We start from the raw sequence: 7,520 nt of genomic DNA on the forward strand, positions 1-7,520 counted from the left end.
CTCCTCCTCCTCCTCCTCCTCCTCCTTCTTTCTCTCTCTCTCTCTCTCTCTCTCTCTCTCTCTTTCTTTCTTTGATGGAGTTCTGCTCTTTTACTTAGGCTGGAGTACAATAGCGCAATCTCGGCTCACTGCTACCTCCACCTCCCGGTTTCAAGTGATTCTCCTGTCTCAGCCTCCTGAGTAGCTGGAATTACAGGTGCCCACCAAGTGCCTGGCTAATTTTTGTATTTTTAGTAGAGATGGGGTTTCATCACGTTGGCCAGGCTGGTCTCAAACTTCTGACCTCAGGTGAATCCACCTGCCTCAGCTGCCGCTAAATATTTCTAAGAGTGGTGAAACTCATTTTACCATTTAATATCTAATTGGTTATCTAAGGCTTTCCTTTCTTGTCTTCCACAAGAATTCAAATATAACAAGCAAAGTTCTTTCTCAAATTTGGGAGATGACTCAAGTGCTCCAGATCTACACATCTGTCGGTTATTATCCAGAAGATTTGTAAAATCAAAGATCCCCATCTGAATTTTTTTTAAAAAATGCTGCAAATAGTAGATCTGAAAATGGACCATGGTCTCCTGAGAACAATTCAAGACACTCCCACAATATCATCAACAATGTTCTTGAAAGCAGATTTTATTAGATAATCAAAATGTTATTAAGTTTTATGTATTATTCTATAACTTTTTTAAAAAATAAAAATTTTCATTGCTCAAACTCCTTAAAAATAAGTCAAGTCTTTACACATGTTGCAAAACAGTTGAGAAATCATATTATCCTATAGTCGTATTCTAAATATAAGGCATTTCAAAAATATTCACCTTGGCATAGCATAAATAGGGCAGGCAAAACATTTGTGTACCATGAAAATATTTGAAGAATATAAAAACGATTACAGTATGGGACATAAAGTAAAATATGCATAGTATATTTAAACTGAATGCTAATATTGAAAATAAAATACTTAAGTATTCCATATGACCATTTTGAGCTTTAAGACTAATGTACCTAAAAAGGTTGCTGGGTTTACATGTGAACGTCCCAGTTTTAATAGAATTTTGTTATTTAAATCTTGATAGACTTGTTAAAATAATTGTTAGGAAAATAGCTATGTCTAAGTTAAAATAAAACATATAGTTGTATGAAATCTTTAAACACAAATTTTACTTAATGGTGCAACACTAAAATAAACAAATTTGATACTTTAAAACAGTTTAGTTATTGATGAATGCAAGAGTTTTAGGCATGCTCATTATTTAGTTTTTAATCAATCCAAGTGTTTGTTCAAACTCATTAGCAAAGATGATTAAATGTGCTTTCACTACTTTTAATTAATCATTGATTGGTTTTGAGAATTTTTTGATTTGGGGAACAGGATAGTTGTCTTATTTGAATTTTGTTACCAGTGGGCTAATCTACCTTTGTTTCTCATGTTATTTTTCCAAGGATAACCCAACACAGATAGTCACTTTCAGATGCCTGTTTGATGCTCCTATTCTAGAGAATTAAATAAGAAAAGACAGGAAAATTTAATCTAGCTATAGAATATGGACTTTTGCAACACTATATAGACGGCCTGGAAGTTAATTGAAGCCACCCCTTTAACAATTATTTCATTTAATGAAAAGAAATAGAAACATTTAAAAGAAACATCACGTAATAGATAAGCAACTAAACATGATGTGGTAGAAAGCTGCCATTATATACAAAAGCTATAATGAAAAAGAGTTAGGTAAAGAAAGATACCAAATAGATCATCAGTCTCTATTCTCAATGGATTCATGGACGATCATCCTCCTTCTGCTTTCCTTTTCCTTTCTTTTATCTCTTTTATCAGTCATTTGCATGTGTTTTGTGTGTGCATGTGTGTTGTTTGTTACCACGACACCTGGGGTTTGGTCTAGGTCCTGCTGCTCACTGCACAGAAAGTCAATCACTGAGAAGACAAGTATTGTCAAGGGAGAAGGCTTTAATCAGGTGCTACAGCAAGGAGATGGGAGCTCAGTCTCAAATTCATCTATCTGACTCATTAAAACTAGGGTTTTATACAGCAGGGAAGAAATGTAACAATGTTTAAGAAATCAGGAACTAGGGAGGGGCAAGGAGGTATCTGGCATGGTGATCTAGTGAATTTCAGTTCTTCCATACTTTTTGGAGAGAACTGAATATCCTTTCCTGAGGAAGGAACTCAGATAAAGCAAATACAAGTTTGAAGCTTTAACAACAGAAGGGTCAATTTCTATGTTTATCCAAAAACAACTGTCTATGGGACTAATACAGTTACATAATACCTAGCAGATATAATTCCTTTATCTGCAAAAAGAAGGCAATAACACAAACTATCTTACTTTGCTAAGGCAGCCATAACAAATATCATAGACTGGTGGCTTAAACAACAGATATTTATTTTCTCACATTTCTGAAAGCTGGAAGTCCAAGATCAATGTATTGGCAGATTTGGTTTCTCCTGAGGCCTTTCTCCTTGGCTTGCAGACAGCTGCCCTCTTGCTATGTCTTCACATGGCCTTTTCTTTGTGCACACCAATCCCTGATGTAAGGACACAGGTAAATTTGGATTAACATCCCACCTTTATGACCTCATTTTACCTTAATTACCTCCTTAATCTCCAATTTCAGTCACATGAATGGTTAGGGCTACAACGTATGAATTATGGGGAGACACAATTTAGTCCATCACACAAACTTTGAAAGATTTTTTTTTTCAGGAGTTTATACTTTTTTTAGCAAGACACCTCAACAAATGAGCTGGCATGATTTATATTTTTTGCTTGAGGAATTATAATGAAATGGTAAGTTGTAAAATAGAAATATTAGTAGGTTTATCAGTTAGCTCTTGGTGCATAAGAAAACAACCCAATACATAGTGGCCAGCAACAAATATTTACTTAGCTCATAATTTTATGGTTGGCTATTTGAGCTGGATTCAGCTGCATAATTCATCAAGTCTCAGCCAGGCTTGGTTGATCTCAGTTAGGCTTGTTCAGGCATCTGCAGTGAGCTGATGGATTGACTGGGGCTGGGAGGCTTATCATAGCCTTGTCTGGAGTGGGTGGGATCTGTGTGGTCTCTCTCCGTGTGGTCTCTCACTTTTCAGCACATGAGTCCAGGCTTGTACACATGGATGTGAAAAAGTTCCAAGAACCACAAGAGAACAAGTCTCATGTGCAAGTTCTTTTCAAGTCACCGCTTGTTTAACATTTGTTGACATTCTTTTGGTCAAAGCAGGTCTCACAAACAACCCAGATTCAAGGGGTGAAGAAATAGAAGCCATGTGATGGGAAGATCTGCAATAACACAATGTAAATATGTGATGACTGAAAGAGAAAGAATCTGTGGCATTTTAAATAAACTTGAAAGAGAAGAATCTGTGGCATTTTTAATAAACAATCACAGAATCCCTGATCAATAGTCATTAACAGAATGCCTGCGATCATCAGTCAGGATGCCTGATCAAACCATGGAGTGGTTTGATCATAGATCTTACATCATAGATCTTACATCTAAATCATAGATCTTACATCAGTGGAATTATGTTATGTAGTTATTTGGGATAGATAAGTAAACATACACAGAACACAATGTGTTGTTGCTTTAGGAGTATTTTCTGAGGGCTTCTCAAAGAAAAACACTATTTGTCTATCCACTCTCTGGCCTCCTACTTCCTATTACCAGTAAAATAGGTACAGAAAGTAAACTGATAATATAATGGTTTTGAGATCATCTTTGCAATAATATTAAAGTGTTGGGAAGCTAACCCTAGGAAACCAACACCTGTATACAAAGCTCTACTCATTTAAGAACAATATTTTTCAGTCTTAACATATGTGGTTTAGATTGCCACATTTTTCTTTCTATTCTTTATTCCCTTCATAATAAGTAAGTGTTACATATTGCCTCAGAAGAGATTCAGATTCTGGCATGAAAGAAAAGAGTTACATCTTGATGTTTTAGTTTAAAAACTTTTCTTGTGGTTAGTACTCAGAGGATACACAAATATGTGATCAGTCAGAACAGATTTCTGTCTTCCCCTTGGATTAGAAATGGGTCCCCAATTTCTGGAAGTTTTCAGTAGAGTTTTCATCTATACTTGGTATCTGAAAACAGAGGACATCTGTGACATAATACCCACTGGTGAAGTCTGGAGCATAGACAATATACCAGAGCATCTCTATGTCCTGCATGTGGGTAGCAGAACAAAATTTAATGTTCAGTATGTAGACAAATGGGCCAAAGGCACCTCTTCGGAGTTTCAGTAAGCTTCGATGAGGATTACACTCAGCTGAGGCATAGACTTCATTGAGGAAGATTAAAGAACTTATAGAGGTTCTGCAGCTGTTATTGAAGGACAACAAAACACCTACCTTCAGCCATTGAAGCTGAATGCTCAAAGAGGAAAGGATAGATTCCTGCAGATGTAGCTTAAGCAGGTGAAGATTAGGGAGCAGAAGCCCCTACCAGAGCTATTAATCTAAGAGCATAAATATCCTATTCCTCATAGTCTTCAATGAGAAGCTTGAACCACAGATCTTTTTATTAATTTTAACAAGAATTTATCAAGGTGAAATACATATACTGCAAAATTAAACATGAACAAATCGGTGGCACTTAAAGTACGGTATCTAGTTCCAAAACATTTCCATCATTTCCATTGCTGGAAAGTAAAACCATTACCCATCAATCAGTTTCTCTCCATTCCTTCCTGCACCCAGCCCCTAGAAACCACCAATCTGTGTTCTGTCTCTATGAATTCATCAATTCTGGATATTTCATATACATGAAATCATAAAATCTGTAACTTTTTGTGTCATGCTTTTTTCACTTAACCAATTTTGGAGGTTCATTCATGTTACAGTTTGTACCATATATATGTATCAGTACTTCATTACATTTCATGGCTGAATAATATTCCGTTGTATAGGTATATCAAAATTAGATTATCATTTCTTTCATTGGTGGACATTTGGGCTGTTCTACCTTCTGAATATTGTGAAAAATGCTGCTATGAACATGTGTGTACATGTACTTGTGTTAGTACCTGTTTTCAATTATTTCGTGGATATACACTAGAGAGAAATTGAGGAATCATGTCATAACTCTATGTATGACTTTTTGAAGAACCACAAAACTCTTTTCCACAGTGACTGAATTATTTTGCAATTCTGCCAGACCTTTCTTATTAAGCAGCTATTTTTAAAATCCTTGAGAATATTATATTTAATTTATTTTTCTATTCAGAACTGATGCATAATAATTGTACATATTTATGGAGTACAATGTGATGTTTTATGCAAGTATACATACTATAATGATCAAATTACTATATCCATCACATTGAAAACCAAATAGATTAAGTTGATGATCATAATTATCTCAAATATGACTCATAGAATATAGACTTAAGTTGAACATTTTTAACACTCACACAAGTATCTGTCAATCTGTATATCTCTATCTGTCATCTATTAATTTGTTATCTATGTATCTATCACTCATCATGCATTCATCTATCTGTCTACGTGCGCTATTTATTAGAGGTGAAATAATAAAAAATTTGCTTTACTACATAAAATAAACATTAATAAAAAATGTATCATAACATAATACTACTGAGAAAATTCCTAGAAATTAACTAAAAGGTATATTAAGAGGCTTATAAATTTTTGTCAAATCCTCTGACAACAACTAGTAGAAAATGCTCTTTGAATCTGAAAACAATCATTGATTCTTGAAAAACCCCAATTTCATGGAAAGACTCCATATAATTTTTCTAAACATTTTAAGAAATGTAGATTTATGCTGCATCTATAAAATATCTTTGCTTAGTTCAGACAGCAGATTTTTTTTAAAGTACCAACCAGTAGTTAATTAAAACATAATTTTAGTTAACTACTTTATACATAGTCTCACTTATACCGTGAAACTTCTAAATGAAACAGTAACAAGCATATTTTTTTTCTAGAGTATACACAAGCTAATAACAAAATTCTTTCTTCCTTACTCATAATGTTATATCCTGTTCATTTTTTCCTTTAACTTAGGTGGCAGTAAAAAATGTTTTCCAAATATGACTATTTACTGAACTAATAGAGTAATTAGTTTGATTAAATTGATGACCAATTCAGGCAAACAAATTCTGTCAACACAATCTGTGTATTAACTTAGGGAATATTTATAAATTAATGCAAATTGTGTCCAAACGCAATAATTTATGTAGATAGATCCCTGGCCAACCATGGAAAGCTAAGCAACTTTCTGGAATATGCTTAGAAACCAATTAAAAGACAAATTTGACAAAGAGGAAAGAAAGTCAATCATAGATAAGAATCCGATTCATGTACATTAATTCCTTTTACAAAAGATGTGCAACTTGATTTGAATCTGAAAACATAAGTGACAAGGAAAACAGATGTAGGAAGCAAAATAATAGCCTACCAAAGTTGTCCAATCCTAATCCTCCCACTTGAATCCCACTAAATGTTATCTGTCAAGGCAAAGAGACTTTCCTGACGTGATTAGGGTCACATCAGGACCCTAACCTTAACTTACCTGGGGTATCTGGTGAACGCAATCTGATCACTATGAGTCTTTAGAAGTGGAAGGTGGGGCAGGAGAAGAGAGTCAGATTGATGCCAGGTGAGAGGAACTTGACCCATGATTGCTGACTTTGAAGATAGAGAAGGGGGATGTAGGTCAAGGAATGTGGGAAGCTTCTAGAACCTGGAAAAGGCAAGGACACAGAGTGTCCCCTGGAAACTGCAGAATGAATTGCAATGATGCTGACACTTTAATTTTAGCCCATTGAAACCTATGTCAAACTCCTGATCCAGAAACTTGTAAAATAATAAGGCACTAACTTTGTACTAACTTGTTTCAGGAGTAACAGAAAACTAATACTTCAAAAAAAATAGCTGTGAGTCAGAAGTGCAAATTCTAAGTTATGCCTCCTTTGTGGCATTATATTCATTATGTAACTACTTTATTTCCATTATAACACTCTAATAAAAGTAACAGCATTCACACATCCAAGGTTTACACCGTAAAAAAAATTAGCAAAGTAAACAAACCAGGAAAACTTGTTAATATAAATAAAGAAAATAAAAACGATCACAAATACAATACATTGAGCAAAATTGCTTTTGCTAAATTTGATTAATTTGCTAAAGTTGAAAATATCAATGAAATGGATGACTTTCTAAATAAATATGTGATTTTATAAACCACATAGAGAAGTCAGTGAATCAATAACTGACAATAATATTGAGAAACTTATAAAAATGTTTATTAATTGTTACTGAATTATTTTATTTTCTCACAGAATGAATTGATTGACATTTTACAAACTGTTCAGGTCATAAGAGATAAGAAGCTACATAAACCATAATATGAAAAAATAGATATGAATCCTATAAATAATTAGCACAGAAACAGAAGCATGAGTTAACAGTTAAAAGTATACTAATTTTCAAAAAGAAGTATAAACACATTCAATATAAGCAGACTACTTA

Source organism: Rhinopithecus bieti, unplaced genomic scaffold, assembly GCF_001698545.2.
Source record: "Rhinopithecus bieti isolate Rb0 unplaced genomic scaffold, ASM169854v2 scaffold_27295, whole genome shotgun sequence".
In the NCBI taxonomy this organism is placed as follows: domain Eukaryota; kingdom Metazoa; phylum Chordata; class Mammalia; order Primates; family Cercopithecidae; genus Rhinopithecus; species Rhinopithecus bieti.